At 51.8% G+C, this 23,436-nt stretch overlaps 1 long non-coding RNA gene and 1 pseudogene across 1 annotated transcript; both read left to right on the top strand.

Annotated features, from left to right (window-relative positions):
* LOC116525087 lies at positions 1 to 14,017 on the top strand. Its single transcript, XR_004257574.1, has 3 exons — positions 1 to 2,757; positions 11,251 to 11,259; positions 14,007 to 14,017. It is a non-coding gene; the product is annotated as an uncharacterized LOC116525087 (long non-coding RNA).
* A 7,965-nt stretch (positions 14,018 to 21,982) lies between these two features.
* LOC116557109 lies at positions 21,983 to 22,596 on the top strand (annotated as a pseudogene).
* The last annotated feature ends 840 nt before the right edge of the window (positions 22,597 to 23,436 follow it).

Genomic DNA, 23,436 nt, shown 5'->3' with positions numbered 1-23,436 from the left:
CGCCCAGCTAATTTATTTTATTTTTAGTACAGAAGGGGTTTCATCATGTGGGCCAGGTTGGTCTTGAACTCCCGACCTCAAATGTTCCACCCACCTCAGCCTCCCAAAGTTCTGGAATTACAGGCGTGAGCCACCGCACTCACCTAACCCTTTCAACTGGGGGTCCGTCCCACGTGGGTGTGGACTCCACGGCCACAGTAGCAGAGCTGTCTCTTCTGAAAACCAGACTCCAGGACCCCTGGGTCAGCGCCACTAGGCCAGTCCTCAGACTTACACAGTTTAAAGAAAGAACCAGTGAACATGGGGTTATCCTGGGGTGCCAGTGGATCCCAGAGCAGGCCCGGAGGTCTGCCTTTCTCCCCAGAAATGAGCTGCCATCCTCCACTGGTTTGCACTGGGCACAGGGACTGGAGGGCCTGAGGCCACTGAGCTCAGCATGCTGTCACTTCTTGGGAAGTTGTGGGGGTGAGGAGACTAGCTGGGGCCACTCTGCAAAGGGGAGAAACGGGCACAGGCCAGAGGCACGGGCTGGTAGAGTAAGTCCTCTCCCGCATTCATTCATTCACTTGTTCATTCATTTCGTCCATCAGACACCTGCTGGGCATCTGCCATGTGCAAGGCTCTGTGCTGGGTACTCCAGACACAGGACAGAAACCCGGGTCACCCCGTGTGCCTCCGCGCTGGCCTTCCCTGAGGGGTGGGTGCAGGCTTGGTCTCCTAGGCTTTAAGCCCCATGCATCAGGTGGAAGACAATTTCCAGCGGCCTCTGCCGGCTTGTTTTTTCTCCTCTCCATTCCCTGCCGCCGTGGTCTTTTTTGTCTTTTGTGCAGGGCCGCCTCTCACAGCGCCCGTCTGTGCTCCACAGCGTCTAGGAAAGGATTAGTGTGAGCAGAGCATGCAGGCTTTGGTGAACAGAGCCGAGCTTGGTTTCAACATCTAATTCAATTTGTTCTGCCGAGATTGAAATATGAAATGGTTGCCAGTCAAACGTTCAAAGGACGGGGAAGGGAGAGTGAGCGTCTGCTGAAATTTAAATTTTAATGAAAATGACTTTAACCCTTTGGTACACCTTGCGGAAATGTAGCACCTCTTCCCACCCTGGGAAGGCGGCCTCTCGGCTTAGAGCTTTCCACCCACTGCTCTTCCGCTGAGCTTCACTCATAATATGTCATCGTTTTTTTCCAGCCGTCCCAATAATAAAAGATTAATAGAATACTTGCGTAATAATAATTTATTCACCCATGCCGCCTGGGCTGTTGAAGTAGGCACCTTGCCTACATGACTTTCCCAGGCCCCATCCCAGACAAGCCCAGGCCTCGTGTCAGATGCACTCATCACACCAGTTGTCTCCCTAGCTCCTTACAGCTGTGAATCGTTTCTGTGTGTTTATTTCATGTCTGACCTTTCTCTCTCTGGACCGTAAACCCCAGGAGAGCAGGGTCAGTCCCTGTTTTGTGCATCATGTAGTAGATGCTTAGTAAACACTTGGTGAAGGCATCAGTGGCCCCAACTTTGTCCTTTTAGCAACTGTGAGAGGTAAGTTTATGGGAGATGCGGAAACAGAGAGGTGGGTGGCATTCCCAAGACAGCACTGCACAGAGGGCTGCCATCAGCCTCATGCTCAGCTCCTTCTGGCACAAGCCCAAGCCCTTCCTCCCCAGAGCAGTGAGGGCAGTTCCCACAGGCAGGGGGCCGGGCCCCTACGCTGGGCTTCAGAGGCTCACCCCGCGCTCTCGTTCCTGCACCAGGGCCTGGGATACTGTCTCCACTTTACAGCGGGGGCAGGCCCACTGTGTGCCATCTCGAGCCCTGTCCTCAAGGCAGCGTGGATGGAGGCCTCTCTCTCCTCACCCCCGATGAGGTGCTCCTATTCAGCTCCTTCCTGCCACAGCACCCCCAGTGTGCTTTTTGGTTTGTTTTTTAATATCATCAAATGCCATCAGTGCCGGGCCAGTGGGCATGCATTGTAGCTCATTATGGCTGTGGACTGACAGTGCCAGGCATTGCCCAGGCATCATAGGGTTCCAGGGTAAAGAGTGGGGCGATGGGGGCAGCCCTGAGACCACCTTCAGGACTGTCAGCTTCCAAGGACTGATACCTCAGCTTCATCCTCTGGGACTCACACAGCCCCAGAGCCCAAGGGAGAGGTTCAGACCTAAAACACCCAGCAGATGTGTGTTGAGCTCGTGTGTACCAGGCATGGCCATGATGCTGGAGGTGCAGGAGTGGACACAGCAGATAAGACTCCCTGGCCTCGAGCAGCTGGTGGCCAAATGTGGGGAGACCCAGCCCCAAGTGGGCAGAGGATTGCTTTCCTGGCACTGCTGAGGCTCTGTTCTCTCTGAGGATGCCTGGCAGGCCCAAGGAAGGGCTCCTGAGGAGGTGGCATGTGAGCAGAGCCAGGAGGAAGGGGACAGATCTGTATGCTGAAGAGAGGAAGAGAGGGCCAGCCCAAACCACAGACAAAGCCAGGGAGAATGGACAGAGGGCTGCCAACCCCGCTCAGGCTTGGGTATCAAGTCTGGGTCTGTGGAGGGCAGCAGAGCTGCCCCAGTCTGCCACCATGTTGACAATCAACAGCAGGACAAGAACCAAAACAGGGATAGGTGTTCAGAAGCCATTGCAGTGAGCAGGAGAGACGGGGTTGACTCAGAGCGGAGAGGTGTCCGTGGAGGGCTGAGGTGGCCCTTTCCGGTAGACAGATTGAAGATGCAGCCAGTGGCCTGAAGGCTTGGCTGTGGGGTATGCACAACCAAGGTGCGCGCTCACAGCCTAGGCAGTGGGAAGAAGGAAGCTGGTGCTGAGACCATTGCAGGAGGAGCCGGCTTGGAGCGGGGCAGGAACTGGCTTTAAACTCGGTTAGCTGTTGCTAAGAGGTAAAGATCACACCAAAGGATGTGTGTCTCAGGTTGAGGAGAGGGTTGGACGGGGTATAATGGGAAATTCTCCTCCTTTGGTTAAGAAATCTAAGAAGGGCCAGCCTCGGTGCTTTACTCCTGTAATCCCAGCACTTTGGGAGACTGAGACAGGAGGATAGCTTTGAGGTCAGGAGTTTGAGACCAGCCTGGGCAACATAGGGAGACCTCCATCTCTACAAATAATTTTTAAAATTAGCCGGCTATGGTGGTGTGGGCTAATGGTCCCAGATACTCAGGAGGCTGAGGTGGGAAGATCACCTGAGCTCAGGAGAGCGAGGCCACAGTGAGCCATGATCATAGCACTGCACTCCAGCCTGGGCGATGGAGTGAGATGCTGTCTCCAAAAAAAAAGGAAAAAATAAAAATCTAAGAGTCAGATGAGAACTAACAGCCCCATGTATATAGACATGGGAAATCCTAGCTCATAGCTCCAAAATTTCATGTTAATTTTTTTTTTTTTTTTTTTTTTGAGATGGAGTCTTGCTCTGTTTCCTAGGCTGGAGTGCAGTGGTGCAATCTTAGCTCATTGTAGCTCTCACCTCTCTCACTTCAAGCAATCCTTCCACCTCAGCATCCCAAGTAGCTGAGATTACAAGCACGCACCGCGACACCTGGCTAAGTACTGTGTTTTTAGTAGAGATGAGGTTTTGCCATGTTGGCCAGACTGGTCTTGAACTCCTGACCTCAGGTGATCCTCCCACCTCGGCCTCCCAAAGTGCTGAGATTACAGGCGTGAGCCACTGCACTGGCCTCAACTTCATTTTGAAGCCACTTCTAGATGGCTCCAAACTCTTTTGGCTCCAGAACCCATTTCTCAAACAAACGTCTTAAACAGATTAAGCGAGAACTGCTTTGTTCCAAGTCAGGGTACAGGGCCTGACCTCCCCCCCCAGGCTCCTCCCCCCCCCCAGGCGCCTCCTCTCCCCCAGGCTCTTCCTCCCAGGCATCACCTCAGCAGTCTGAAAAACAATTAAAAAATGTTCTCAAATCACGGAGCATGGACCTGTGTGCTTCAGGAGATGGTTTAGGTGGCCCACACGCTTTTCTTTTTAATTTTTAACTTACAAGTTTATTTTCACATGTATGCCACAAATTCAAACCTATATTTTTTTAGGCCATCAAACCTATGATTTTGCTAAGTTCTAAGGAATACTAGTGAATTGATATAAAGAAAAATATTAAAAATATGAATTTCATAAGGCAAAGTAGTAAAGAAGGAATATGAACGATTGAAATCGGGGGTTGGCAACCATGACCCATTTTGTTTGTTTGTTTGCTGCTATTGACTGGTTTTGTAAATAAAGTTTTATTGGAATACAGCCATGCCTGTTGGTTTGTATACTGTCAGTAGTTGCTGCATGTAGCAGAGTTGAGTAGCAGCAGAGACCTTATGACATGCAAAGCCAAAAATATTTACAATCTGGCCCTTTGCATCAAGTGTGGTAACCCCTGATCTAAACCAAACCCCCGCAATTGTACAGGTTAGAAAGCCCAAGAGTGGTTTCTACAAGATCACACAGTGGCAGAATTCCCCATCCTGGCTTTCACCTCTGCGTGCTGCCTCCAGCACGTGTGCCAAGTAAAACTTTATTCCCAACACCAGCCAACAGTAGCAGCAAAACTTAAAATAAAATGGGCTGTGGTTTGCCAACCCCTGATTTTGAATTTTGATCGTTTCTGTCCCTTCTTTACTACTTTGCCACTGACTTACCCACAGTGTGACCTTGAGTAAGCTCCTGGCCTCTCTGTGCCTGGGTGTTCTCACCTGTGAACTGACAGCAGGACAGACAGACAGACTCCTGCGGATGCGGGGATGAGGTGAGGGCTGAGAATGGTCCCAGCCGCATATGAGCACTACACAAGCCTCAGCTGTTGTTACCCCGTCCCCCCAACATGAAGGCAGTGTCCTCCTGCACCCCGACAGGATTGGCCCATCACCTGCCACCCAGGAGGCCGGGGTACTTCAGCACAAGCCCCAGGAGGGGCCCCTCAATCTAATTATAGCACTGCCAGAAGCCAGGGCTGCATTCCCCTCCAGCTTCCTTAATAAACCCCACTTCCCCATAATTGCAGATTTCACGGAGCCGTCCACTGGGGCCACCGTGTCCCACCCTTGGGCTCAGGCCAACAGCAGACATTTTGCTGTGCAGATTTCCAGATAGCAGCTGCTCCCACCTTTCCTGGAACTGTCAGGAGCCTCTCCCTTCTCCTGCTCCTGAAAAAGATTCCAGGTGATAACATCGCTGCCGCCTTGTACGCCTGCAGTTTACAAAGCACGTTCACGGGTGGGAGCTGGGTCACTAGGCAGGGGCTGTCTCTGCCATCGCACAGATGAGAAAACTGAGTCTCCAGGAAAGTGGGGGAGCAGCCATGGCCAGTGTTCCAGAGAGAAGGCCCAGGCAGCGGCTCCACAGTCCAAGCCCCTCCTCCCTTCCCTTTCGGCTTTGCAGAAGAGGAGAGGAAGCTGGCTACGTGGCACCCTGCACGAGGGATAGCAAGAAACCCTGCGTCCTCTGAACGGTTCTCAGACTGCATTCCCCAGAGGTGCTGAGATGCGGGCTGAAGGAGGGAGTCCGGAGCCCTGAACCCCTCCACCTCCCAGGATTGTATATTCTTGGGCTCAGGTGCCTAATCCTCATAGTGTCAGCATCTCGCTGCAATCTCTTATGAGCTGCGAGGTATTTTGTGGACCCTGCACACAAGTCAACAACTTCACCCAGTGCTCAACCGAAGAACAGTCGCTACCCCAGTGCTAGGGGACAGCCAGCTGTGTTCATAGGTCAGGGAATGTGTTGGTTGCTGTCACAGACCCAGACATCAGTGGGTTTAAATGAGATGGAGGTGGTTTCTGTGTCACCTGACAGTTGGAAGGTGAGCAGGCCTGGTCTGACGGCGAGCAGCAGGGGCCCAGCCCATCTGAACTCACTCTGCCATGCCTCCACGGTCCAGACAGCACCCCACTGTGCTGCCACCATCCAGCCACCAGGAGTGGGGAGGAAATAGAGGGCTTGCCCTGCCCTTCAGGGACACAGCCTGGGCATTCTTATGTCACTTTGGCCAGAATATGGTCACCTGGTTTAACCTAGCTGCAGGAGAAGCTGGGAAATGGTGTTTCTACTAAGGACACTTGGCATTGAATTTATGGCCCACCCCTAATCTCAAGATCCTTAGTTATATGTACAAAGACTCTTTTTTCCCAAATAAGGTCATATTTGCAGGTTCCAGGTGGACATATATTCTGGGGAGAGGTCACCATTCAACCCTCTGCAGACTGTCTGAGTCCCCTTTCCTTGCTCTACAAGCATTGAATGAGCACCTCCTATTGACCAGCCCTGAACTGGTGGCCGGGGATCCATCAATCAACACAGCAGCGTTGGCCAGGCTTGGTGGCTCACACCTGTAATCTCAGCACTTCGGGAGGCCGAGGCGAGCAGATCACTTGAGGTCAGGAGTTTGAGACCAGTCTGGCCAACGTGGTGAAACCCATCTTTACTAAAAATACAAAAATTAGCTGGGTGCAGTGGCTCATGCCTATAATCCCAACACTTTGGGAGGTTGAGGCGGGCGAATCACTTGAGGTCAAGAGTTCAAGACCGGCCTGGCCAACAGGGCAAAACCACGTCTCTACTAAAAATACAAAAAATTAGCCGGGCATGGAGGCAGGTGCCTGTAGTCCCAGCTGCTTGGGAGGCTGGGGCACGAGAATCTCTTGAACTCGAGAGATGGGGGTTGCAATGAGCTGAGATGGCACCACCGCGCTCTAGCCTGGGTGACAGAGCAAGAGTCTGTCTCAAAAACAAACATACAACACAGTAGGCTCACTGCTGCGATGAAAGTTCACAGTCTGTTGGGGAGATGGCCAAGTAACAGGTGGTCATGATGCCAAGGGAGAAGTGGGGAACGTGTCCAAAGGAAGGATGGGGAGAGCGTCCCAAAAGAGGTGGCTTCTAAACGGTGTCCCAGGAGGTGAGGAGTGGCTACTCTGAGGGGTTGACTTACCCTGAGGGCAGCGGAGAGCCCCTGAAGGTCCAAGAGCAGGAGAGTGGCAAAGTCCAGCTGCCTGTGATGTCGCCACCTTCTCTCCCTCCACACCTCGACACTCAGGGACATCCCCCCCACCGCAGCCCACACTCCCAGGGAAGGCATTCCTATAGTGGCCCTTCCGGTTTCTTTTGTAGATAACCATGTGGCCCTTCACCACCTCTGCAAAAACAACATCCTCACTCACCCCACGAAGCCCAATCTGTTCTCTCCCTGCCCTGGCTGTGGAGCCCTGAATCAGGGCGAGCTGCACCACCCTGCCTCGACACCCAGCTGAGGCGACCTCATTTCTGGAGGGAGATGAAAAACCAACTCGTCCTTGTTCCTACCCAGAGAAGCCCAGATTTTTACCTTCCTGGTGTCTGAAAAGCAGTCACAATTCTTCAGTCTCTCTTCTCTCCGGTTAGGTGGGTGATCTACTTAGAAGAATTGTGTATTCATACCTACCCCCCGACCCTCCACCCAACCGATTCAGTAAAGCAGTTTTCAAAACGAGGCAGGTTGGGGGATGGGAAGGGGTGCAGCCAGCGTTTGTGTTTTCTGAGTTGACTGCTCTCTTTTTACTTTATTGCATCTTGCATGAGAGTCCTGGCTTCTGGAGCGGAAGCCATTGGCCCCTCAAGATGCGATTCCCATGCTTCCAAGAAACCCAGGCCCTGGCCAGGCATGATGGCTCATGCCTGTAACCCTAGCACTTTGAGAGGCTGAGGCGGGCAGATGACCTGAGGTCGGGAGTTCAAGACCAGCCTGGCCAAAATGGGAAAACTCCATCTCTACTTAAAATACAAAAACTGGCTGGATGTGGTGGTGGGTTCCCGTAATCCCAACTACTCGGGAGGTTGAGGCAGAGAATCACTTGAACCCAGGAGGTGGAGGTTGCAGTGAGCTGAGATTGCACCACTGCACTCCAGCCTGGGTGACACAGTGGGACTCTGTCTCAAAAAAAAAAAAAAAAAAAGACAGAAAGAAAAAAAGAAACCCAACCCAGTCCCTTAGGAGTGAGAGTCAAGCTCCTCCCTCTATTCTGGACGCACAGACTGGACAGTTGCCCCGGCCAGGATTCTCCTTCCCAATTCCTGCCTCTCTGCATCTGCTTCCTCATCTGAAAACAGGGATGATGTGGCCATTCCTCCCCAGCGGTGTTAGGAAGACCCAGGACATGAGTGATGAGCCACCACAGAGTGCCTAGTTTGCAGGAAACGCTAAAACCGTTTATTCCACTGACTTTTGCTAAATGCTGCCCGGTGCCAGGCCCTGGTTGGTAAGCCCAGGATCCACATCCAGGCCCCCGAGGGAGTCATCCCCACGCACCCAGACCCAAAATGACAACTGGTGACACCTGTGTAATGTGGGTGCTGGGACGGCGCCATGTGCCAGGAGAGAACATTGCTGGGGTGCCTCCTTCAGATTGGTGAGAGCAGGTTTCTCTAGGAAGTCACTTTCCAGCCAAGGGAGAGTAGGAGGCAGCTGAGCAAAGGGAAGAGGAGGTTCCGGGGGGAGGAGCGCCCTGGGCAAAGGTGCAGTGGCAGGACCTGAGTGCCTGGCTGCCTGCTCCCCTCCAACCCCAGCCCCCAGCCCCTCTTCTCCATCACCTGCCCCGGATAGAAAGCCCTGCTGGCACCTCCAGTTCCAGGATGGAGCGCCATCAGCTGGAGGCTGCCCCCAGGACACGGACCTGTCCCCATTTGGGGACCGAAGCCTTGGGTCAGGGCTGTGCAGGTGCCCCTGTCTTCAGACTGGCCTCCTCCTCGAGGCAGGGAGTCACGTGGCAGCTGACTGAGGTTTCAGACGTGTCCACTCATGAATATCAATGAGGCCTGGTAATTCACAGTGAGATCCAGATTGACTAATAAGCAAGGCTTTCACCCCAAACTGGGTCTGGGGAAGGAGAGTGGCAGCGGGCAGGTGTGGGCATGATGTGACCAGAATTGGAAAACCCAGCAGCAAAGCCACAGGCAGCAAGGTGGCCGTGGTCGCCTGCTCACTGCGGGAGGGGCTGCCAAACAGCCTGGGCAGCCGGGGTCCCCTCACAGGCAGCAGGCACTGAGCCCCAGCACAGAGCATGTGCAGCCCACAGGAATGCTTCAAAAAACCCCGCAGTGTGACTAGGGGCCAGGGTTTGGTGGGCTTCCTCAGGGTAGAAGCTGTCAGCCCCAGGTAGGACTGAGAAAGGGCTGCAACCTTTTCAGGGGTGTCTGATGCCCACCCTGGTGTCTGGCTGGCATCAGGAACGTGAACCCTGTGGATCTCTTCTCCATCCTGGCCGACAGCCAGTGTTTCTCTCTGCAGTTGTGGGGTCCGACTGGGATCCCAGGAGAGATGAGTTGCCTGGGCACAGTGCTCCAGGAGAGGTGAGACCCCCAAGGCATGCTCCAGGAGAGAGAGCACCCTGAGAACTTGGGGCCCTGAGAGTCAAAGGTGGCACCCAGCCTTGTTCTGAGCACTTCTGTGACCAACAGGCTCAATCTCACCAAAATCAGCTGGAAGTCTGAATTGTGGACAGTTTCATGGGAACCAGCCGGCGTGCTGGATGAAAATCCGGCTCTACTGCTTACAAGCTCTGTGACCTCAGGAGGGTTACCTGGCTGTTCTGTGCCTCAGTTTCCTCCTCTGTAAAACGGGTATGAGAGGAACACTCACCGCCAAGGATTAGCTGAGCATGCCTGAGTGTGTCACCTCCCAGCTGTGTGACTCAGGCAAGCACTGTGCCTCCCTGGGCCATGTCCCCATCTGTAGGGTGAGGTCAGGAGACTGAAATGAGATGTAGAAAGTCCCCTGCACCGTGGGTCTTGGACGAGGGCCACTTTCCTCCTTCCCTCAGTCTCCCCCACTGGAGTTTTGGTGCCTCCACTATCCTGAGGAGTGATTATCATATTGCCCTAGCTATGGGTTAACTCAGCCCTCATGCCATCCCACACGATGGGTACTGTTATTGCCACCCTTACCTCCCGTGAGAAAGCAGGAGCCCAGAAAGGGCTCGTCACTTGCTCAAGACCACACAGCTCATGGTTGAGCCAGGCTTAGAACCAGGCGGCCCCACTCTGGGGTCTGTGCTCCCCACCCAGCACTGTACCCCTCAGCCGGCTAGGTCAGTCTGCACCTAACGTCTCACATACAGGCATGCCCCCCTGCCCACTGGAAAAAGTAATGGAACGCTCTGGAAACTGCACATCTCCCAGCCTGCAGCTGCAGGCTGCTGGTGGCCAACAGAACTTCCCCCTTCCCTTAGGCGCCAGAAGGACGGTTGGGGTTTTAGCAGGAGCTAATGGGGGGATTTGCAGAGAATCAATCATACAGAATCCTTTATTTTCCTAGTGCAGCGCTGTCCTGGTGCCACTGTCCCTAGCCGTTAGGACGCAATCGGTTCCCAGAAGCGGCTGCATGCTCCCACTCATCTTGCCTGCCACAGCCTGGTTCCAGGAGAGGACAGCTTCTCTGCCTTCCGAAGATTCCCTTCTGCCAGGGATGTGGTCAGCCCAGAGTAGGGATAGGAGAAATGTGGGGCTCAAATTAGGAGATGCTGCGTCCATCCGGTCACATATTTGACAGGTTCTCAGGGTGGGGATTGTGTCTTAAAGACAGTAGCCAGCCTTCTTGGAGACCTAAATTCAAGACCCTGCGGACTGAATGATAAACTGAATCCATGGCCCCATGACCAAATCTTCCCCACAGCTCCATGGGTACTGCAGTCTCCCCATTTTACAGTTGAGGAGGCTGAGGTTCAGGGCTGCTCCAGGGGCTTCTCAGCACCACACGGCTTGGAATAAGCTGACGTGGCATTCCTGCTGGGTGTCTCTGACTTCCAGCCCCAACACTGGACCCCCAGCTGAAGGCGGCGACAGACAACCCGGTGCATTTGTGCATGCGTCAGAACAGACATTGACTAGACATTGACTAGCACCTTTCCTGCTGGGCCTGGCCTTAGCGTCCACGGGGAAGAGGGTGAACACAGTCCCTGGCCACAGAGGGAGCCCCAGGCTGGTGGGGGAGCAGACAGTTCTGGTGATTATGGAGGACCGAGAATGCCGAGGGCCTGTTGGACGTGTGTGTTCGTATGTGCACCCGCACGTGGAAGGGTCAGCAAGCCGCGGACACACGGTTCTGCTGTCATCCCGAGCTTAGCCTTGGCCTTCAGAAAGCACCAGGCACTGCCTTTACTCATCCAAACAGTAGCCAGGATATGGATTCAGGGCCCTACAGGGACCCCCCCAACTGCCTGTTTATATGTGAGATGGCATAAAATGTAGTTTTAAAACCAGCAGATTGGGGTTTTTTTGTTTTTGAGATGGAGTCTCGTTCTGTTGCCCTGGCTAGAGTGCAGTGTTTCTATCTCAGCTCACTGCAACCCCTGCCTCCCGGGTTCAAGCAATCGTTGTGCCTCAGCCTCTGGAGTAGCTGGGAATGCACCATCATGCCTGGCTAATTTTGTTGTTGTTGTATTTTTATTAGAGACAGGGTCTTACCACATTGGCGAGGCTGGTCTTGAAACCCTGTCCTCAAGTGATCACCTGCCTCGGCCTCCCAAAGTGCTGGGAATACAGGCATGAGCCACTGTGACTGGCAAAACCCAGCAGACTTTGTAACCAGGGAGGCAGGTGAGCAGGTTGTCCGCCTTCATCACAGACAAGCTGTGTCAGCTTCGATGCCTCCAGCCAGGATGTCTTGAACATGACGTCAAGTCTTGTGCAGAGGGGCCCAAGGGGGAGGAGGCACTGGGGCTTCCCCGAGGCCACTGCTGACAGTGGGCTGGGTGTTACCCCCGGAGTGGCCCCAGGAAAATGAGACAGTTGTGTTGGGACTCGGATGGAGCAGTGTTTGGGGCACACAGTCAGGCTGGGGACAGCTCAGATCTGATCAGCCTCAGTTTCCCTGCCCTAATACACAAGCGGCATTTCTCCCACTGGAAAAAAAACACCCCAAGTGCACTGTGTTCCATTTCACTCTAGCATGTGTGAGATCCAGTCCTTCTGGATCATGAATTCCATGAGCACTGACCCTGTTCTAAGTCCTCTGGGTGAAGAACTCATTAGCTTTGAAACAGATAGTAGTGTTCTTCCCTTTTCCAGACAAAGAAACGGGGCACAGAGAGGTGTGGTGGAGTGCTCAAGACCACACAGCTTCTCAGTGGCAGGACCAGGCTTAGAAGTCAGGGAATCTGGCTCCAGGGTCCACACCCTTGACCGCAACATGCCGTGGCTTTGGGCTGGTCCCTCCTGCGCCTGCATCGGCCCCACTCAGCCTGTGGAAGTCAGAGCCCATCAAGAGAGGAGCTTCAGAGGCATACTCTGGGCATTACCTCCCAGCTTGTGGAGACACTGGGCCCTTTGCTGGAAGGTGTGAGTCAGCCAGAGGGGAACGCTTTGAACTGTGAGGAAACAGGGCATTGGGTTAGTGTACCCTCTCCCGATCAAATGCTAAAGGACATGTCGGGGAATAGGTGAGCAGAAGGCCAAGAACCAGGGTGTGGCCCAGAGCCCCTGCACTGTGGCCAAGATCCAACCCTGCCCACCTGCCCACCTGCCTCTAGGATCCTTGTGGCCCCCGTTCTGTCTCTGTAAAGTGGGCATCCACTTATTTGGCTAAATGTGTATCGAAAGCCACCTAAGTGCTAAGCCCTGATCTAGGCACTAGGGATACCACGGTGAAGAGAACAGACCCAAAGCCCCGCCCCCCTGAAACTCACATCTCACTCCCGGAGACAGACATTCAGCAAGTCAGAATGTAATGTCAGGCAGAGGGGGCTGCAATGTCATCAGAGCAAGGGGGGGCACCACAGCAGTCGGGGAGCGCCTTCACTTGGGGCCCAGGCATGGCCTTGCCAGTGAGGTGACAGTCATGCTACCGATGCCTTGAGGATGACTGGGAGGAATCTCGTCCAGGGCCTCTCAACACACGGCCTGCACATAGTAGTAAGTGCTCAATAAACGGCCACCACTGGAGTGGTGCCTGTTCTTGTTATTTGCATCCCTATTCCCGGTCCCATCGATTCTTAAGCAGATGCCGGGTCAGCTAGAAATTTCCCCATCTAAACTGCAAAGACGAGCGATATTCCTGAGGGGCCGTGGGGAATAGACAGGCCAGCTTGCCACCGCTGCTAATTTTTATTTGCATCTCAAGTGGGTCTCGTCGCCTTCCTGATGTGGGGAAGCACCACCAGGATTCAGTGGGGGCAGGGGACACTTGCCCCCTGTTCGGAGGGCATCCAGGGGCTCTCTGCATCCGCGGCTGGCGGCTGGAGAGGGTTTGCCATCGGAGTTCAGAAGGCCCAGCCCGCTGCCTCCCGTGAAACACTGGGTAGTTTCTCATTTTCCCCTTGAGTAGTTTCACAGCCCAGTTAAACCTGCAGCAAAGGCTGGCTGGGATGGAGACCTGGGCCCGAGAAGGAGGCGGGTGAGGGGAAGCAAGTATACCCCACACTGTGCCCTGCCCCCACCACACACACACAAAATATGAAATGGCCAGGAAAAGCTCAGAGGAGAATGTGATTTACAATCACTGGCCCTGACCCCAAGACAAGTTCTCCAAATACAAAAAAAGACACCACGCAGAGATGCCACTTTGGGACGGATATTTTGCGTACTGAACAGCAAACTGCACAAAGGCCTCCTGTTGCTGCTCTTTGTCTTTAGAGCAGCAATTTGCCCCCTGGTTCATTTCCCTAAGGTGTGCTGTAGAATTCTTGCTTTGATGGTGATAGTCGGGGGTATGGATCATTTTTCGTTATGGGGGTTTGGAAGTGCTACCCTTGAGCATCTGCCCTGCCCCAGCTGCCCATTAACAATGCCAGTCCATAACCATGTGAGAGAGGCTCCTATGCCCATTTTTTAGGTGCAGCAAGTGAGGCTCAAAGAGGTGTGGTGACTTGCCAGGGTCACACAGCACAGAAACAACAGACTCGGGCCTCAGGCTTCAGGCCCATCCACCCTCATTCCCCCCTCTGAAGTCAGTGCTCTTTCCAGAACATACCCTGATGGGCCAGGGCAGCGAGGGAGAAAACGGGCCATCATCTTGCAAACAGCTTCCGGTCTGGGATCCAGGCAGTCCCAGCCGGCTGCAGCGGTGACAGTGTCAATTTACCTTCAGGCTCACCCGCCCCCTTTGCAGCTCTCTTTCAATCAGTGAGAGCAGCTGGAATGAGACCCTCCCGCCGGCGTCAGCCCTGGCCCACAGGCAGGGTCAAGCACCACACGTGGGCATCTCGGATGTTTCTCTGCACTCATGGGGCTCTGGAATCTGGGTTGCCGGTGGCCATCAGGCTGGGCAACACGAGTCCAGCTTCCTGGAGCCTCACAGTGTCAAAGGCTTCTGGAGCCAAGCTGCCACCGTGTCCCTGCTGCCTCTGTCCAGGGGTCTCCAGCCTCATGGTCATAATTCTCATTGCGATTAGAATCATCTGCTCCGCCGGAGCCACTAGGGCCACCCTGCAGTCCCTTATGCTCTCTGCTGTCCCCTTCTTTTCTCTAGGTCTCTGTTCAGATGTGGCCTCATCGGAGAGGCCTTCCCTTCCATCCTGTGTAAAGTAACGCCCCTGACGTGCTCTGTCCCCAAATCGTTTGATTTTCTTCCTAGCACTTATTCTCTTCTGACATGCCCTTTGTTTGTTTTGTTTGTTTGTTTTGTTTTGTATTTGAGATGGAGTCTCGCTCTGTCACCCAGGCTGGAGTACAGCGGTGCAATCTCAGCTCATTACAACCTCCACCTGCCAGGTTCAAGCAATTCTCCTGCCTCAGCCTCCCTAGTAACTGAGACTACAGGTGAACGCCACCATGCCTGGCTAATTTTTGTATTTTTATAGAGATGGGGTTTCACCATATTGGCCTGGCTGGTCTCGAACTCCTGACCTAGGGATCTGCCCACCTTGACTTCCCAAAGTGCTGAGATTACAGGCATGAGCCACCATACCTGGCCCATCCTCAGACATACTTTATTTGTTTATTGCCTGCTTCTCCGCCCTCCCCCAACTAGAATGTTCCATGAGAAGGGGGCGTGTTATCTCAGTCTTTGTTGAGTCCCCAGTGCCCAGAACAGCACCGGGACAAAGGCACATGGATATGGAGTGAAGGAGTTCATAGGCAGAGAGCTGTGGGCTCTCTCCTAGTCATCACCACCCTTCAAGGTAAATCATCTTATCCCCACTACACAGATCAGAAGACTGAGGTCCCAGCGGCTGAGTATCACGCAGGTCGAAGCAGGAGAATTGAGTCTCCTTGACGCTGATGGCCACTCTGCACAAGTGCAGAGAGCCCCATGTCACTCTTCAGTGGCACCAGCAGGACGGGGAGCTTTGTCCTCCACGAAGGTGGGCAGTTCGACTCCTGACAAGCCTCCGCAGCTTTCGAAAAAGATTAAAGGGAGATCAAATCAAACTGGAAGTTGGAAACCTGGGTTGGCCCGCCTGGCTCTGAGTCCCTGGCGAGGCTGCAGCCGCTGTCTGTGCCTGAGCCGGAAGCAGGGCACAGAGCGGCAGGCCTCGGGGTCTGGGGGCTTGCTGGCAGCCGGCCGGCGGCGGCTCGCCTGACTTAGTTAGAATGCAGCCGTTAGATCGCTGCCTCCTCTCTGATGGCTGTGAGTGATTGACACTTACAAATTACCCAGCCGAAAGTGTCGAGTCTTTGACCCCTGAGTAACATCTTTGGCAAGCCTGAGATTTGCCAGCATTTTGTCATCTAATTACTACAAATCCCTTGAAAATTCACTGGCTGGTGAATTTTTAATGCAGGGCAATTTCAATGTGATGCATGGTCCAGATGGGTTCTTGTGTTTCTCACCTCTCTCTCTCTTTCTCCTCTTCTCTCCCTCTTGTGCTGTCTCCATTCCTCTTTGCTTAACTTTTTTATTTCCTTACCTCCCAAACTTCTGAATGAGCCGGTAGTAACAGGAGCCCCACCCAAGCATTTGGTTGGAGCGGTTGGAGGATGGCTTCCTGTCTTCATATCTGATTATTTTCATGCCATGTTCTTGGGAAATGGGCTTACAGACCCGTCACCAGAAAAATGCCTCCCAGAGAACACGTGGCTTCACCTTCTCCCGCTAGACTTCCCCAACCAGCACAATAAACAAAACGGCATAAATAAACCAGTCTTCTGGCCGGGCGCCGTGGCTCACACCTGTAATCCCAGCACTTTAGGAGGACGAGGCAGGCGGATCATGAGGTCAAAAGATCAAGACCATCCTGGCCAACATGGTGAAACCCTGTCTCTACCAAAAATACAAAAGTTAGCTGGGCATGTTGGTGTGTACCAGCTACTCCAGAGGCTGAGGCAGGAGAATTGCTTGAATCCGGGAGGCAGAGGTTACAGTGAGCCCTTGCACTCCAGCCTCGCCACAGAGCGAGGCTCCATCTCAAGAAAAATAAAAAATAAAGCAGCCCCTTCACTTAGTACCTTGTGAGTGGTCACTGTCCCCAGGCAAGCGGGCTGGTGACTCTCTGCAGGGTTGGTGGCATTCACACTAAACTCTTGGGCAGAGCTAGTGTTTCATCACCATTTTTTTTCTTTTCACTCATTGCTGAGGTCCTCCCAGGACAGTGCTCAGTGGGGAAGGGGCGAGGCAGCTGCCTTTTGCAGAGTAGAGATGAAATCATCTCTTCTGCCCTGCACGCTTGGACATTCAATGCTGACCAGGCCTCCAGGCTTCTTGGACCTGGACGGGGAAGCAGGGCTTTCTCCAGCCAGTGCCACACTGCCCCATTTTGTAGAATGCACTTGAGACTTCAACGCGGAGGAAGGCAGGCCTCCCACTGCTTCGGGTTTCTTCCCCAAAGGAGCAACGAAGTAGCCCATGAATTAGAAATGCACATCCCATTCTCTAAAGACTCAACCACCCCATTCTGGCATGGTTTTAGAATATTTATTATGTCTTTCACCTATGATATGTATATTGGGTTCTTATAGCTAAATACAAAAACAAGATGCCTTTTAAACTTTGTGCCCCAAACAGCCCTCTGTGCAGATGCTCCCTGCATTGACAAGACAGAGGGTGGAAATCAGTCACCGCATGTTCCCGCTGTTGACCTCCTAGAGATAAGTCCCTTCTGCCACCTCCGCTAGCGTCCCCACCCCCTTCCTCCTTCCCCCTATTCAGGGAAACGAGGTTTTGCTTTTCAGCCCCATTTCTGGTTACATATGTACACGGCTGATAAAATATTCCTCTTCACCCCTTCTCCCCGTGGGACCTGCCGTCTTACGGGGAAAGGGTTTGTATGACAGCGACCGCAACAGACGACGTGTCGCCTGGAAACCGCAGTAGGGAGGCGACTCTCTCTCCCCTCTCCTTTTTATTCAAATTCCCTCTCCTGGTTTTGATAACAGCATGGCTGCTGGAGAGAAAAGGCTGGGGCTTCCTCCGTGGAACTCTGGCCAAAGCCCAGATGGTCACCCTCCTGTCCTTGAGAGAGAAGGAGGATGCCACCGAGGTCCTGACCGTTTGCTCCCTCACAACGAGCACCTGAGGCCACTCGGGCCTTCGAGGAGGTCGCTTCTGCCCTCCTGCTAAGTAGGCAAGGTCTGTCTTCTGCAAAGCAGGCTCAGCTGGTTCCACGCGGAGCTCACTCTTTCTTTGTGGTCAGGATAGTTGGGGCCAGAGTAGAATTTGGATGGGGGAAATTTCCACAGCAGCAAATGTGGCTGGATGGGTGGAGTCCAGCACTGGGAGGAGGAGGCGCTGGGCAGTGTGCATGGGGAGGAGGAGGTCCCGGCTGCTGAGACCATCCAGGGAGGATGGAGATACAGGAAGGTCTGCGGGGTTTGCCCTGAGGGTTCAGAGAGACTCTAGACCTTGCCTTTGCAGAGACAGATTTCTGCTTGTCTGTCCACCCGCTTGGTTCTCTCATGTCTCCCTTCATGTGTAACTGATATTCTCCAAATCCAGAATATTCCAGAAGCAGAGATGGGGCAGAGGAAGGTTCAGGGAAGTTGGGGGCCAGAGGGAGACTTCTTTCCCCAAGCTTCCTGCCAACCTCCTTTGCCAAAAAGCAACACGTCTCTTTGTTGAGAGTTCACAGAAGCAGAGAATTTGCACCCAGCGTTTTGAAAGCTGGGCATTAGCTCTGGAATCGCCGTTTGCAGAGTGCTGCAATTGACCAGGCCCAGGGCTTGGCGCTGAGGGGCAGAGATACAGAGTCAGTGTGTGAAAGAGGTTAAAACGGGGCGTGGGGTTCAGAAGACAAGAACGAATTTAATGAACTCCATGCAAGAGGGGCAGAGGCTTCTGAAAGATCAGAACAAGGCGGGGTTCAGATATTGAACTTGTCTTGCTTATTAAATGCTCATTGCATTTAATAAGCAAGATAAGTTCTGGGTGCTGGGTACAAGGGTGGCAAAGATGAGAGACACAGTCCCTGGTCTTGGAGGGCTGAAGTGTCCTGGGAATGATCTCTTAGAAAGGGGGCAACCAGGTGGGAGGTTGCCGCGTAATGAAGGACCAACTTCACACATGCACTGAGACCCCTGTAGCTAGGTGGAGCTGGGCAGTTTTCAAGCTAACCTATGTCAAACAAAGGTGTATGTGTGCATTACATGCAAAATAGGGCCCAGTCCCTCCATATGGAGGCCCGATTTGCATGAGCTAGCAGCTAGCAACACAGAGTCCACATTGAAAGAAAGGCATTTAGACCTAAAAATCATGCGGCCACTGCAAATGACAAATTCTGTTATCTGTTCAGTGAGGCTGCCTGCCACTCCGAATCTTATGGAGACTGGTACTCCATAAGATTGAATAATGAAGCAAAAAGGCTGGCAACGAAACTTGCCTCTACTTCTTTCCCACACCTCAGTACTCCTCTGCTTTTTGCTTTTCTCTTTCTTTCTTTTTTATTTTTTCTGAGACGGAGTCTCATTTCTTCTCCCAGGCTGGAGTGCAGTGGCGCGACCTTGGCTCACTGCAACCTCTGCCTCCCAAGTTCAGGCAATTCTCTGTCTCAACCTCTCGAGTAGCTGGGATTACGGGCATCCGATACCACACCCAGTTAATTTTTTTTGTATTTTAGTAGAGATGGAGTTTCACCATCTTGGCCAGGCTGATCTTGAACTCTTGCCCTCGTGATCCACCCGCCTCGCCTCCAAAGTGCTGGGATTACAGGCGTGAGCCACTGCCTGACCTCCTCTGCTTTTTTCTTCTTGTTTTATTGTTTCATTTTGGTGTGTGTGTGCACACGATTGTGTGTGCATGTGTGTGTGTGTGTGCATGTGTGCCTGTGTGTGTTTGCATGTACATGCATTTTGCTCCTAAAGAGTGTCATGGTAACCATTCAAAGTTCTGGACTTATTTGAGCCATGGTCCCCGCTTGACAATATTTACCAACAATTTGGAGGCTATTGGAATTTTTCCCTCCTCCCGTTCACATATTCATGCATTCATTTAACAAATATTCATCAACACTTTTACACTGTGTTTTGTACATGGGCATTCTATAGTTGGACAGAAAGTTTTTCTGAGGCCTCATGGAAAACAGATAAACCAGGAATAAAAACATGTATTATTTCAGATAGGGATGAGGGGCAGAGGAAGGCCTGATTTTAGATTGCAGTGGCCCAGGAAGGTCACCCCGAGGAGGTGACGTTTCAGCCAAGACTTGAAGGCTAAGAAGATACCGCCCATGTTTGCTGAGAATGGAGCTGGGGCCAGCAGTACCTGGGGTGGAGGGACAAGAAAGTTCCCCAGAAGCGGGGAGACTTTGTGTTTGAGGATGTAGAGATGGCCTGGGTTTCTGGAACACAATGTACGTACGGAATCAACTGGGGAGACATTTAGCCTGGGAAAGCAACTGTGGAGAGCTTGGCACACATCGAACCTGGAAGGTTAAATGACACCACAGCGAGGAGCAGGCGATGGGTGAAAACAGGACACAGCGGACACTGTGGGGTCACCGGTTATTTCCAATCCCCTTCACCAGTGCTGCCCTCCACTTGATTTCTCAGCCCTGATGGCAGCCAGGGGCTGTCCAAGACAGTTATTCTAGCCAGTCAGACATACACATAAATCTGGCTGGGCACAGTGGCTCATGCCTGTAATCCCCGCACTTGGGGAGGCCCAGGCAGATGGATCATTTGAGGTCAGGAGTTTAAGACCAGCCTGTCCACCATGGTGAAACCTCATCTCTACTAAAAATGTAAAAATTAGCCAGGCATGGTGGTGAACACCTGTAATCCAGCTACTTGGGAGGCTGATGCAGAAGAATTGCTTGAACCTGGGAGGCGGGGGTTGCAGTAAGCCAAGATCATGCCACTGCACTCCAGCCTGGGTGACAGAGTGAGACTCTGTCTCCAAAAAAAAAAAAAAAAAAAAAAAATGAATCATAAAGACAAAGAAGTTATTTAATCCACACCAGTCACCTCCCTCCAGACTCTTCACTACATAAGAAGAATGGCTCCCATCTAAGACATAGTTGGCTTTTCTGTTACTTGCTCTGAAATGCATTCTTGAGCTGATCCGTGGAGTAAGGGTTTGGGGCTGTGGATGGGGGGATAAAAATATGGGTGAGTCTGAAATCAAAAACAGGAGCCTTAAGATTCTAAGATGAACACCAGGCTTGAAAGAGCCATCTCTGATGGTAAAATCAATCTATTACTTAAATATCTCTACTTCAAGTTCCATATTTTGGGGGAAGAGCTGAGCTGAAATGAATCAAGAAAGGCATGAATCCTTATTTTATATGTGATCCTTATTTCACCCAAAAGCAAGCTTGGTGGCCCAGACAGCACCACTGGAGAAAGACTACTTTCTGGGGTTTAATTTGTGTATCCATTGAGCCTGGATGGGAAAGGGCTGAAGATGACGGAAAGTGAAAATCAGTGAAAAGTAGAACATCTTTCCCCATGAGCTCTGCTATCCCCTGGGCTTCCAGGATTTCAGGTATATTGTGACAATAAACGTTTTGTGGAATAGGAAATAAAAGTTATGGGATGTGCAAATTCATTATACAATGTTAGATAACAAAAAAAAAGAACATTTATTTAGTTTCTGTGTTCTCTCAAAAGGTCCGTGTACATTCTCATTAAGTAAAAGTATGCATTGAACTATAAATCATACAGGTGGCCACAAACTCTAGATATCACAGAGTTAAGGTCTCAAAATCATGGAAGACTGAGAGCACAAATGACATGGGATAGGCTGAAACCGTGAGCCCTGGCACCAAGAACCTGGCATCTGGGCAGTGCCCATCCTGCCCACTTAATCTAATGCCAGCAAGTGTTAAGGTTCAATTGGGCCAAGAGAAACCATCATGCCCAAAGAGACGGCATCAACCCTGTAGTGTAAATGCTAAATACGCGGCTCTCTGCCTGTGTGTGTGGCATATTGACACGTAACCAACTGATACAGTTTGGCTTTGTCCCCACCCAAATCTCATCTTGAATTTTGGTTTCCCTAATCCCCACGTGTTGTGGGACCGACCAGGTAGAGATAATTCAATCATGAGGGCCGTTTCCCCCATCTGTTCTCATGATATTGAGTTAGTTCTCACAAGATCTGATGGTTTTATAAGCGGCTTTCCCCTTCACTAGGCACTCATTCTTCTTCTCCCTGCTGCCATGTGAAGAAGGACAAGGTTGCTTCCCCTTCCACCATGATGGTAAGTTTCCTGAGGCCTCCTCAGCCATATTAAACTGAGTCAATGAAACCTGTTTCCTTTATAAATTACTAGTCTTAGCTATGCCTTTACTAGCAGTGCGAGAGTGAACTAATACACCAACAAACATTTGTTGAAGAGATACCTACCTACTGTGCACATACTGCCCCATGTGCTGGAATCATCTAAGACCAAGGGATTATTATCATAAAAGATGGATGTCAAGGTAGCTGTCCCAGAAATAATCTAGAATGTTAGGATTTAGGCTGCAGTCCTTGATTTTGGATAGATCACTGGGTGTGTGGTACAGCCCCTGCTTTTAACCGGATTTGAACAGAAGAGTGGCCACTTAGTCCAGGTGGCAGTAGATGAAGCGTTTGGTTTCATGTGTCACATAACTCCTGAAGTTCCTCCACACGATGCGATGTGGCCATGTTTGCCTTGAGAGAATGTGCTTCCAGCTGCATTTCAAACAAGACATAGTCGTTCTGCACCTAGAAAACTCCAGAGGCGGCTGAGCATGGTGGCTTATGCTGGTAATCACAGCACTTTGGGAAGCCAAGGCGGGAGGGTTGCTTGCCCCCTGGGTAACCATTTGCAGAACGACTAAAGATGATAAAAAATGCTGACGTGTTGGAAGAGATGCGGTAGGACTTGGTGGAGTGCACTACTCAGGGGCTAGAAAAATAGAATAGAGAGAAGGGCATGGCAGCTCATATCAAGAAGGAATTTGACAACAGGTCCAATCCCATGCAGCTTGCATCGTGGGGAGGAACTTCGGGAGTTCTGTGACGCACGAAAGCAAACGCTTCATCTACTTCCACCTGGGCCAAGTGGCCACTCTTCTGTTCAAATCTGGTTAAAAGCAGGGGCTATGCCACACACCCAATGATCTATCCAAAATCAAGGACTGCAGCCTAAATCCTAAAAATCAGAGACTGAAATTTTTAGCCCTGATCTTGGAACCTTCATTGTGGTTTATACAGGGTAGTCCCTGAGCTAGTTTGTTATGGTTATAAAACAATTAGCAAAACCATCTACATGCGTATTTCTTTTCTTTTTTCTTTTTTTTTTTTTGACAGGGTCCTGCTCTGTCACCCAGGCTGGGGTGTGCAGTGGCACTATCTTGGCTCACTGCAATCTCTGTCTCCTAGGTTCAAGTGATTCTCTCACCTCAGCCTCCTGAGTAGCTGGGATTACAGGCACCCGCCACCACACCCAGCTAATTTTTGTATTTTTAGTGGAGACACAGCTTCTCCATGTTGCCCAGGCTGGTCTTGAACTCCTGGCCTCAAGTGATCTGCCTACCTTGGCCTCCCAGAGTGCTGGGATTACAGGCGTGAGCACCACACCCGGCTTTGTATTTATTTTCTATTCCATATTTCTTCCCCATGTTATTTTCTCTCAAAATCCATTCCTTTGAAAAATAAATCTGTTGCAGATGTGAAAAAAAAAAAGAAAATTGGACTTGGAGTATAACGTGAAAGGAGAAAGGAATAAGTGTCATTAAAATGAGAACATAGAGAACAAGGGATCCATATACAGCTAGTGCTCGACTTACGACCACGGTTGGGACCGCGGACTGGTCGTAACACGATTTGATCGTAAGTTGAGTAGGCTATATGTACAGTTGAAATGGTGCACGCGGCGATGGTAGTGCTGCCGGAAGCTGGTCCGCACTGTCGTACGCCCAGCTGGGCAACGTTTGCGCTGCCAGACGCGGAGCAGTCGTGGCTAGCGATTGTGGTCGTAAAGTCGAATGGTCGTAAGTTGCATAGGTGGTAAGTCGATCAATACCTGTACAGATGTCCATAGCAGCATTATTTGCAATAGCGAAAGGCGGGAAACAACCCACATGTCTGTCAACAGAGGATGGGTAAACAAAGGGCGGTATATTCACACGACAGAACA

The sequence above is a fragment of the Sapajus apella genome, unplaced genomic scaffold, assembly GCF_009761245.1.
Source record: "Sapajus apella isolate SASKATOON/1434 unplaced genomic scaffold, GSC_monkey_1.0 scaffold2, whole genome shotgun sequence".
Taxonomy (NCBI): Eukaryota; Metazoa; Chordata; class Mammalia; order Primates; family Cebidae; genus Sapajus; species Sapajus apella.
This window is presented reverse-complemented; position numbering and strand designations above follow the sequence as displayed.